Source organism: Triturus cristatus, chromosome 6 (assembly GCF_964204655.1).
Source record: "Triturus cristatus chromosome 6, aTriCri1.1, whole genome shotgun sequence".
NCBI lineage: Eukaryota > Metazoa > Chordata > Amphibia > Caudata > Salamandridae > Triturus > Triturus cristatus.
The window spans coordinates 1,290,177,977-1,290,190,618 of record NC_140589.1 but is presented as its reverse complement, the minus strand read 5'-3'; positions in this window follow the sequence as shown (position 1 = coordinate 1,290,190,618).

Here is a 12,642-nt window from a genome sequence, read left to right as displayed (position 1 = left end):
ACCGGCTAAACTGGCCGAGGCAGGCACCGTTAGCTGCACAGGAAATAGGACAAAGTTCATGGATACAGATGCAAGCTCAAGCTGACGCTTGTCAGAGACAGAGAGCAGGGAAAGGCTTTGAGGACAGAATCGGGCCTACTTCATCTGAACTGTAAAAATGGAGTAACTGAGCCATATAAAGTCGGTGGCCTTTCCTACTTAGGAATTGACTATCCAGCCCATTGATGGCGGATCTGACAGAGAACATATTGACGGTGGACGCACATGTATTTGCGTCTTCAAAACTGGAACTGGAGAGAACATACATGTACTTGTAACATGCATATAGAACCGTTGGGGTCCAAGATAGGGGACATAACTGATCAGGGAAATCCACTTTTCCACATTCCCTCCTTGTTCCCCTACTTGCCCGTCAAGAAACATCAATCTTCATTAATCCATCGATTTGCTCATGGAGCATCATTTCTTCTTCTTTCTTCTTCCGAGATTTTGAACGAAAACCTTGATGTGGAATACACGATGTGGCACACAGACCACAGATCGCTGGTCCACATTGCAGGCATAAGCAACAACTGAATAGTATAAGAAGGCCAATACCTAGGAAGGATAGAACTCTCCATCCCCAGGCTGATATCAGACTCCAAAACCACCCGGACCAAGTCCAAGTGCCTGGGTCTTCGTGTATCTGGCTCACAATCTTATGAAGGCGGGTTATAGCTTTATATACAGATGGCGAATTTTCTGGTATGAATATGCAGCAGCTGGATCCGATGACCCTACAAGCTCCGCCCCTATCGGCCAGGATGACGTCAAGGACAAGTCGATTTTGAAGGACAACGATCCTCATCACTGATTGTTCCTCTGTCAGATTGCCTAGGGCAGCTATAGTCTCATTCACTACGGCTTCAAGAGTCTTGGTTAGTCTACGTATTAGCTTACTATTTGTAATTGTACCTATATATGGGAAGATACCTTTATTGAAATCTACATACTTATCCCACGCCGTCTCAGTATAATCGACAACTGGGAGATCTCTTCGCTCTCTATTGTGTGCTAAACGAGTATTTCGATAATAATCAGGGGGAGCTAAGAAAACAGGTGGCAGAAGGAATGCAATGTAACAGGTACCATCCCAATCTAGAGGTAGACGCATGTATGCCGTCTGACCACATATAAAGTAGGAATGGCGAGAAGCTCTAAATGTAGATTTTCCTTCATCACTATATTCTACTGTAGTAACACATTTGCTATGGCCCATAGGTATGGAACCAACTTTTCTTACACATAATTCACCTTTAACTGGGAATACTGACATGGTGGGCAAAATTAACTCAACTTCGGAATTGACAATCAGAATCATGAGATTAGGTGTAAAATTACCCAATCTATATACTTCATTTTCTAAATCAGTTCCCGTTCTACTAGGGTGACCCTCCTTGTCAGGATGACAGACTTTGTATAACACTATATTCAGATTTCCCCATATCCAATGGTGTTGATAAACTGCTGTGTTTGAATCTATAGAATTCAATAAACTAAACCATGCTCCACAGGTGCCATTATATGTGAACGGATGTGGAAAGAAAGGCAGAACTCCTTTGTTATTCTGATAGGGAGGGAGTCGACCACACACCCAACAATTAGTGGCATTACTAGTCTGGTGAGAATGATGTAACATACTAATGAAAGTGTTATTACGCAGCGCAAGTCTGTAGGATAACTCATGAGGGGGTAGGTCACTAAAAGAATGTTCATCAGTTATATTAATAGCACGCCTAGAAACAGGATAATACATATGCAATAATATACTTGCAGTAACTATTATAAAACTTAAGACAAACAAAATTAATAAAGTCACAATACAGTGGCTACGCAGTAATTTACAGTATGTATGTCTTTTCATTATGATTCGGGACTCTTCATGATTCAGGCCTAAAGAAGACATGTCGGGACAGATTCAACCGCTTCACCTTGGAGAGGACTTAAACAATCAAATCGTCCGACAGTGTAGGCCTGGGCCTAAGTTTTTGTTTATAAAGTTCGGAGCTACTGGCCTCAGCCAAAGGTAGCTTTGAGTCAATGGAGTCAATGGGAGAAGATGCACGGGAAGTATTGTTCATATCAGGAGGAAGTCCATGAAATTTCTTAATATGGCTGGAATGGAGCCAGCCCTTCCTCCCTTCGATCTTCACGGCTGTTCTTGTTGTCAACAGGACCTGTCTAGGCAACTTCCACCTGGGCTCCAGTTGGCTTTTCCTATCGAAATTCCGAACGAGTACGAAATCCCCGGGAACCACGTCATGGGGTTTCACCTCAGTGTTGTCAGGAAAAGCTGCGACCACCTGTGAACGAGAAGATTGTAGTGCAGACATCAAGGAAGCCAGGTAATCCGTCAGCATATTACAATCAACATCAGTTATTTTACGCGGTATAGGCGTCCCCCACATATTCGGTGGTCTGCCAAAGATCACCTCATACGGGGATAGCCCTGTTCGAGAGTGTGGTACCATTCTCATGTAAAACAGTGCAACTGGTAAGGCTACTATCCAGTCAACACCTTTTTCCTGACATATTTTTGACAATCTGATTTTCAAAAGTTGATTATGTCGTTCCACGAGACCTGCTGCCTCGGGGTGTCGGACACAGTGGAATTTCCACTGATATCCCAGCAGAAGCGAAACATGTTTCATTAATTCGGATGAGAAGGGTTGGCCGTTATCTGAATATACCACACGTGGTAAACCGTACCGTGGGAAGAATTCTCGAACTAGCTGTTTGGCAGTAGTTGGGGCAGTGTAATCTGATACAGGATACGCCTCTGTCCAACGGGAGAGAGCGCAAACAACTACGAGAACATATTTGAATCCTCGACAACGTTCCATCTGAATATAATCCATCTGGAGGACTTCAAAAGGATGATCAGGAGGCTGAAATCCACCCTGTTCTACGGGGACACTCTTCCCTGGATTAAACTGACAACATATCATACAGGTACGGACTTTTTGTTTAGCAGCAGCTCGTAAATGTTTGTTAAACCAAATGTGCTGAATGCTGTCTAACATGGCCTTTTCTCCTAAATGTGCGGGACTGTGAACTGTAGCTATAATGACTTGAACCATGGAATCAGGGAGAAACCATACAGATTTTCCCTTCGTCATCCATCCTTGATCTGTCTGAATCCCTCCTAGTTCAGTCCACTTCTGTATTTCTTTCTCTGTGGCATGTGTCTGTATGTCAATTACGTCAAGTGCGGGATCCTTAATTGTCATACACTGTGTTGGTGTCTGAACTATAGGCTTTGTCATGTCGGATGTACGAGTCTGAGCAGTCTGTTTGGCTGTTCTGTCAGCTAAATCATTGCCTTGGGAAATGATATCAGTAACCTTCGTGTGTGCTTTACATTTCATAATTGATATTGCAGTCGGTAAATGAATTGAGTCTAACAAAGCATGAATGAGGGACCCGTGCTGAATATGGGTTCCATGAGAAGTCAAATAACCTCTCTCTCTCCAAAGCACCCCGAAGTCATGTACGACTCCAAATGCATAACGTGAATCAGTATATATGTTGACTTTCTTGTCTGTGGCTTGAATACAGGCTTGTGTTAGAGCAACAAGTTCTGCTGCTTGGGCTGACAAAGTATCTATACAGTTTGTTTCAATAACTTCGGTGTCTGTAGTGACTGCGTATGCGGCAACTAAATTTCCTGTATTTGTCCTCATACACGAACCATCTACATACAACGTCAGGTCTGGATCTAACAATGGAACGTCTGTTAAGTCTTGTCTGGGTTTTGTCTTTATTTCAATAACTTCGACACAATCATGGGCTAGTGGGTCGGTTCCAATTACTGGCAAAAGTGTAGCAGGATTCAGTGTATTACAACGTCTGATTTCTATATGTGGCTGAAACAGTGTCAATTCGTAACCAGTAAGTCTTGCTATGGTCAAGTGTTGTGTTTGCGTTCGGTTCACAAGAACCTCCACTGCATGTGGTACTTGTACTGTCAATGGATGTCCTAACACTATGGCATCGCTTTGTCTGATTGCTAAAGCTGTTGCTGCTACTGATTTCAGACATGCAGGCAAAGCCTGAGCTACGGGGTCTAATGTACTGGAAAAATAAGCACATGGCTTACATGCTCCTGCTTGTTCCTGAGTGAGTACTGACAAGGCAGTACCTGCACGTTCTGTAACAAAGAGTGTAAAATGTTTACTGTAACATGGTGTCGCTAGAACTGGTGCTTGACATAGAGCTTTCTTTAAGCTCTCAAAAGCTAGTGTGTGTTCCTGAGTCCAAGGGAGGACAGTCGATGTGGCTGCCTCCTGTGTTGTCAACTGAATGAGTGGCTTTGCTAGAAATGCATATTGGGGAATCCACTGTCTACAGTATGAAGTGAGGCCTATGAAAGCCCGCACTTCCTTTTGCGTCTGCGGTATTGGCATGTTTGCAATTAACTGAATGCGGTCAGGTGTAAGCTGCTGAAATCCACCCTGTTCTACGGGGACACTCTTCCCTGGATTAAACTGACAACATATCATACAGGTACGGACTTTTTGTTTAGCAGCAGCTCGTAAATGTTTGTTAAACCAAATGTGCTGAATGCTGTCTAACATGGCCTTTTCTCCTAAATGTGCGGGACTGTGAACTGTAGCTATAATGACTTGAACCATGGAATCAGGGAGAAACCATACAGATTTTCCCTTCGTCATCCATCCTTGATCTGTCTGAATCCCTCCTAGTTCAGTCCACTTCTGTATTTCTTTCTCTGTGGCATGTGTCTGTATGTCAATTACGTCAAGTGCGGGATCCTTAATTGTCATACACTGTGTTGGTGTCTGAACTATAGGCTTTGTCATGTCGGATGTACGAGTCTGAGCAGTCTGTTTGGCTGTTCTGTCAGCTAAATCATTGCCTTGGGAAATGATATCAGTAACCTTCGTGTGTGCTTTACATTTCATAATTGATATTGCAGTCGGTAAATGAATTGAGTCTAACAAAGCATGAATGAGGGACCCGTGCTGAATATGGGTTCCATGAGAAGTCAAATAACCTCTCTCTCTCCAAAGCACCCCGAAGTCATGTACGACTCCAAATGCATAACGTGAATCAGTATATATGTTGACTTTCTTGTCTGTGGCTTGAATACAGGCTTGTGTTAGAGCAACAAGTTCTGCTGCTTGGGCTGACAAAGTATCTATACAGTTTGTTTCAATAACTTCGGTGTCTGTAGTGACTGCGTATGCGGCAACTAAATTTCCTGTATTTGTCCTCATACACGAACCATCTACATACAACGTCAGGTCTGGATCTAACAATGGAACGTCTGTTAAGTCTTGTCTGGGTTTTGTCTTTATTTCAATAACTTCGACACAATCATGGGCTAGTGGGTCGGTTCCAATTACTGGCAAAAGTGTAGCAGGATTCAGTGTATTACAACGTCTGATTTCTATATGTGGCTGAAACAGTGTCAATTCGTAACCAGTAAGTCTTGCTATGGTCAAGTGTTGTGTTTGCGTTCGGTTCACAAGAACCTCCACTGCATGTGGTACTTGTACTGTCAATGGATGTCCTAACACTATGGCATCGCTTTGTCTGATTGCTAAAGCTGTTGCTGCTACTGATTTCAGACACGCAGGCAAAGCCTGAGCTACGGGGTCTAATGTACTGGAAAAATAAGCACATGGCTTACATGCTCCTGCTTGTTCCTGAGTGAGTACTGACAAGGCAGTACCTGCACGTTCTGTAACAAAGAGTGTAAAATGTTTACTGTAACATGGTGTCGCTAGAACTGGTGCTTGACATAGAGCTTTCTTTAAGCTCTCAAAAGCTAGTGTGTGTTCCTGAGTCCAAGGGAGGACAGTCGATGTGGCTGCCTCCTGTGTTGTCAACTGAATGAGTGGCTTTGCTAGAAATGCATATTGGGGAATCCACTGTCTACAGTATGAAGTGAGGCCTATGAAAGCCCGCACTTCCTTTTGCGTCTGCGGTATTGGCATGTTTGCAATTAACTGAATGCGGTCAGGTGTAAGCTGCCTTCCCTCCTTGGACAGCGAGTGACCAAGATAAATAACTCGCTGAACACAGAATTGCAGCTTAGAAGGGGACACCTTGTGCCCCTTGTCCGCTAGAAAATGTAAAACCGTCAGTGATGCTTTTTCACATTCGGGTTCGCTTCGTGCGGTGATCAGCAGATCATCAACGTATTGAAGCAATGCGGTGTTAACGGGCATGTGTATACTGTCAAGTTCTCGTTTCAATGCTTGGCTATAGATGCTGGGGCTTTCTGTAAATCCTTGGGGAGCGCGTGTGAATTTAAAGCTTCGTCCATTTAAGCTAAATCCGAATAGGTATTGGCTTTCCGGATCTATTGGGACGCTGAAAAAGGCATTCTTGAGATCAATCACGGTAAAGAATGTAGCTTGAGAATCAATGGCTGTCAGTAATGATGAAATATCGGGGACCACGGGGAATTGTGGCACAATGCATTTGTTTAATTCACGCAAATCAATAACTAATCGATATACTGGTGGGGCCATAGGATCAGTTCGTTTAAGAATCGGAATTATCGGTGAATTACACACATTGGAGTTGGTTTCTACAACCACTCCTTGCGCAACTAGCTCATCAATGATTTTCAGTAAAGCCGCTACAGCATCCGGAGGTAACTTGTATTGTCGCATTCGTGGCAATACTACTCCTGCCTTCAGTGTGACTCGATATGGTGTAATGTTCATGCAACCAACATCAGTAGGGCCTTGTGCCCATAGATGCGTTGGTAAGTTCTGTAGTCGGGAATCCATGTCTCTGGATACATAATGACCTTTAAAATCACGTAAAAACAATCTTACTCCTTCCGGAGAACAACAGATAATAGCCCCTAGAGCTTTCAATGTCTTTATACCTAACAAGTTTTCTGGACATGATTTGGTAAGCAATAAGTCAGTAGTTTGTGTCAAGGGACCAATCGTAAGCGGAAGTGGCTGTGTTACTTCATTAACAATAGGCTTTCCTGAAAAACCAAGGGAAACATTTTTAGAGCCTGAGAGGGGTGCCCCTGGAACTTCACTACTTTTTATTGTCGTTCGACTTGCCCCTGTATCGAGTAAAAATTTTCTGTCATGACCTAGTAATTCACTATGGACGTAAGGTCCTTCTTGATCTACTGGAATCTCGATAAGGGGTAAGTCAACTTCCCTCTCTAGGCTGCTTCATGCGTAACGTTGATACTCAGGGTATTCGTACTGTGCGGTCTGATACATTTGTCGTGAAGTTACTTGTGTGGCAGCAGCAGGCAACGGTGGTGCGGCTGGCACGAACTGTATGGACTGTTGTGCGGCTGGCATAGACTGTTGCTGGACTGGCATGGACTGTCCATGCTGCATAGTTCCTTGTTCACTCGGATCTTGTCTAACTAATCGTGGTCTCTCTTTTGCAATACCTGAGGCTATATTACGTTTCAGGACTTGACAATCGTGTACATGATGGCCTGGTTGTTTACAGTAATTGCAGGTTCCTTTTACAGGAACTGCAGAGTCTCCAGAATGTGTCGCACCCTTTTTGTGACCATCCGCTGGTACTGTCTGAGAAACTAGCATTTTCATTTTAGTATCCTTCATGCGTCTATGCTCGTGTTCTTGTTCATCCCTAATTCTATTGTGGTGATACTGTAACATTTGTAGCATTTGTGACGGAGTATTACTTTGCCAGGTACTCTCGAATTTCAATATTCTATTCTTCACTGGAGGTAACGCATTTTCCACCAATTTAGTCACAAATAAATGTGGATATGAATCACTGCTTGCCTTTATACCACTATTTATACCAAAACATTTTTCAAATCGGGCATAATAATCACTTGTGTCTTCATCTTGCTTTTGTTTACAGGCTGAGATTGCACCCCAATCTTCCTTTTTCGTCGCTAGTAAACGTGGCAGTACCTGTACTAGTAAACCTGGTAACAGTTTAACTTTATCCCCGAGCCCTGACCCTGCAGTTCGGTCCCTTTCCTCCGCTGCTAATGCTGTCCAATCTATCTTTTGGTCTCCCACTTCCCACTCTTTTTCTTTCAATTTTTCATAAATGCCAGCAGGTAAAAGCACCTTTAATATTGTCATAATATCAGGAAAGGTATACTCTCCCATCAGTAACATGTCTTTAATTTCTCGGTGGAAACCCGCTGGGTCTTTATCATGACTGGGCACTACTTTCTTCATTTCTAATAATTCCATTTTTGATATGGGTGTATAAACAAATACACGATGAAACTGATTGTCATCACCCTTTATTGGGTGGACTTCTCGTAAAGGATTCTGTCTATCCATATAGTACGGTGTTCCTTCTTTGTTGGGAATCGAGAAAGGATCCGCATTTCCTAAAAGGATGTACTGTTTACGTGACATTAGTATTTCTTTGATTAACTTGTTACTGGATCCTCTCCATCTATTCGTGAGAAGTTCGGTTAACATATCAGGTAAGGGACCAGGATCAGCATGTTGGCTCTTATATTGTATAAGAAGTTGCTGGATCATATAAATCCCAGCTAAACATTGTTCGTCTGGACTGAGGTTCAAAAACGCGTGTGCGACTGTCACGTCACCATATTTACCGGGACTGTCCATCCAATGAACAGCTGCCCTTGCTAATTCTTGTTCGTCCATAGAATCGAGGAGGTGGTAACCCCTTCGTTCCCGGAGTATTTTATCTGCGGCTTGAAACAAACGCTCGGGAGATTTCATATTTATTATTGTTGGACGCGTAGAGTGTATCGGATCAGAAAAACCTCCGGTATTATTACAGGACCTTCCTCTGCCTACATAGGCTATGGTGTCTGCCTGTCTTTCTGACTCTCCTGATTCGAACTCTTCATCCTGCTCGAACTCGTCTGTTTCCAATCTCTCTGCATGTATGTGTTCTACTTCTTTCCTAATTTTTCGGCACATGGCTACTATACTTCCCTGTTTATCATGTTTTCCCTCGGATATATTCTGACTCCATCTAGTAAGAGTTTGCATTACTTCCGGGTCTACCCCCGGTCGGTCTTGATTTCTGATCACACAATTTATAAGAAAACGTAACAATTCTCCCTGTATCTCGACTTTCTGGTATTCCATAGCTCTGTTAATACATTCAGGATCTTTCCCTGTTTGCACAAAATGATATATATTATCTAGATGTGCGGCCATTCCTGGCAGCCTTCCTAAAAATGTCGCAGCTCGTCTAATACGTAATGATGTTATAATCATTTCATCCTCTTTACCAGGCACCGGATCATATCTACAATCTACCATAAGCTCCTTAAGCGTACGGTTATTTATAAGTTTGGGCGTACGTGCATGTGCTGATTCCAGGAAAGAAAATTTACTCCCTTTGGGTGGCGTAAAATGGAGGCTAGCAGCACCTCCAGTAGCCCCCTCTGAGGTGTCAGACGTGAAAGGGTTCGTTGAACGTGCTACAGCCACTACAGGTGTAGACACGGCTGTGGAAACAGTTGCGGGGACAGACGCGGCAGCAGATGTGCTTGCCGAAGCTTGTGTCGTGACTTGTGTCGGAGCTTGCTGTGGTACAGGGACAAGAACTTGATCTTGATGTTGAACCCCCCCAGCAGCCGGTCTGTGCGGTGCGGGGTTAGCATATTCGGGAACTGTATCATCTAAATATGAGGAAAGAAAAATATCTTCTGCGGTTCTAGGATGTCCTTTAGGATGTACCTTTATTGGAAACAATGGGGGTGGCAAGTCTTTTGGTATGGCCGTAATGGCTTGAGGCAATCCTTCGGCCAGAAGGGGATACATCCCTTTCATAAGGGCATTTCTTTGTCTCTCTGTTTGTTCTGTTTGTACTCTTGTACCTTCTTCAATCAACTGCTTATCTCGAACCTTATTTGCACTTTCTTTACTTCTCTCTTCTTGTCTCAGCGCCTTTTCAGTGCGCCTATGCGACTCTTTACGCCATAATTCAATAGCGTCTTTCTGTGACTGTCTAGCTTTCCTCTTCCACAACTCTTCTTCTACTTTCATGATACAGTCTGCATCCCAGGTCCCAGCTACGGGCCATCTCTGATTCTCTGGTAACTCTTTGGTGTAGTCCACCCATAGATCTAGAAATAATATGGCATCTAAGCCATGTTTATGGTACATGAAATGGCCTGGAGTGTCCCTAGGAGGGATAGGGACTGCCTCTTCAAGCACCCCTTTTCGAGTAGTAATTTGTCTTAACTTTGAAAAGAGTGGCATATTGACAACAGCTAATCTGGTACTTACTCTTGAACGGAACTGATCTGATACTTAAACTTAAACACACTTAGGACAAAAACACAATAATGAGCAAAGCACAGTAAAACAATCATTCATACCACAATATGCAGGACATTTTAGCACGTTAAAAAATAAAATACTAAACATTTGTTAAAAATAACCAACAATGATGACAGTCTGCATAACTAATCACCAAGCAGAATTCTTGATAATCACTAGATACTTCGGAATACTTGATATACGGCTAAACCGTACATATACACTGCTAAACAGTGCAGACCGGATTTGTGTACCCAAATCCGTCTTGACCGGCACAACCTATGTGCACGTCAACACGCCTCCCCGGCGATGGTACTCACCGAGTAGCTCACAACGAAAGGCCTCGGACACTGGACTTGATTTCGGACATCGGAACTTCTGGACATCGGGACATAGGAAACCTGGTGGGCCTCTGTATACCTCGGATCTTGCTCTCTCAGCTAGGCTCTGGTCGGGATACTTTGCGCTTCTCACCGCCTCGTCTGGGTTGATCGCAGCCTCAGTCGCCCCCGCTTGACCGGAGGGAGCTACAGGAAATCCTGCTGGTACGCGTTATGGTCCGTCCAGCTGTGGCAGGAGACCGGGCCTGCAACGCACCGCCGGCGCGTGAGATGAGAAAGTGTCCCTGTTCGGGCGCCATTATGTGGTAAATAAAATATATCTATCCATTACCGATCTGAATTTCATGCGAGAACTTTAAACAAATAGCTCAGAATAATGAGAGGCAGAATCCGTGGTATAAGAGGTTTCTGAATGGGCTTTATTCCAATATGGCCGACTCGAGTGGCGGACCTCAGGTTCCGTCACCAAGAAGGTTCAGGAAGTGAAGTACGATTCTTTATTGATATACATACATTTTTATAGTTATTACATTATAATGGAAACGAATGTAGGAGGCGTAACATTTGATAAGAAAAGTGACATATTAATGACGTAAACGAAACTAGGCGTAATAAGGAGTAAAAAGAAACATAATTGGTTAAAGTTATCAAATATAAGTGTTTCTATAAGATAATGCTTGACATAGATGCGCGCGCAGCAGCATGACGTGCATTTGACGTGTAACTAGGGGGGGTGAAGGGACCTCGTCACTAACTCTACGTGTGGAGACGAAAAGTCTAAGAGGTCAAGTCAACCTAATCCTAAATCATATCTAACATCCTATGTTTAAAGAACTATGTTATCCACAAGGAAGGACTGAAGGACTTTCGAACAGAATCTATTCTATACTGACTGTGTGCGTGCACGAACGCCTAAGTGTCTATGTGAAATACAAGAGGCAGAAAACTTTCCATGGCAACTGGGCTATGAATTACTTGCAGGAGGACAGCCCTTTGCACGAGAGCTAAAGGAAATGTTTACCTAAATCACTAGACAGGAATGCATCGGCTGAAGAGCAAAGTAGATAATTCGAAGGTGAAATACAGCTTCTTGGCAGACCGGCTAAACTGGCCGAGGCAGGCACCGTTAGCTGCACAGGAAATAGGACAAAGTTCATGGATACAGATGCAAGCTCAAGCTGACGCTTGTCAGAGACAGAGAGCAGGGAAAGGCTTTGAGGACAGAATCGGGCCTACTTCATCTGAACTGTAAAAATGGAGTAACTGAGCCATATAAAGTCGGTGGCCTTTCCTACTTAGGAATTGACTATCCAGCCCATTGATGGCGGATCTGACAGAGAACATATTGACGGTGGACGCACATGTATTTGCGTCTTCAAAACTGGAACTGGAGAGAACATACATGTACTTGTAACATGCATATAGAACCGTTGGGGTCCAAGATAGGGGACATAACTGATCAGGGAAAGGACACCTTCTCGACCAGTTATGGACAGCCAACTTATCCATCTCCTCTTTATCTATTTCTCCCTGTCCCTGGTCGGATCACTACTCCATTCAATTCTCTCTAGATCTGCCTTGCCTAGCCAAGCCTCCTATCCCGGGAAAAATCCTAGCTAGGAATTGGAGTCGGGTTAACAAAGATAAGTTCTGCTCTTTACTCTCCGCCTCCCTGCCCACGGTCACTGACTGTCTCAACGACCAAGAAACTGCCATCCACAACCGGCTTTGTGCAGCCAGCAACATCGTCGCCCCCCATAAGTTCTCCATAGTCAGGCGACCTCATGACGCACAGCGGTGGTTCACAGAAGACCTCAAAATGCAGAAACTCTCTGTTAGACAGGCAGAACGCAGGTGGCGACGCAATTACTCTCCTAGCACTAAAGTTACCTTCCTCAAGCTGCTAACTGATTATAAAAAAGCTATTTTCGCAGCTAAATCCGTCTACTTCTCACACAAAATTACAAACTCATCAACCAAAACTAAAGATATTTTCCATATTGTCA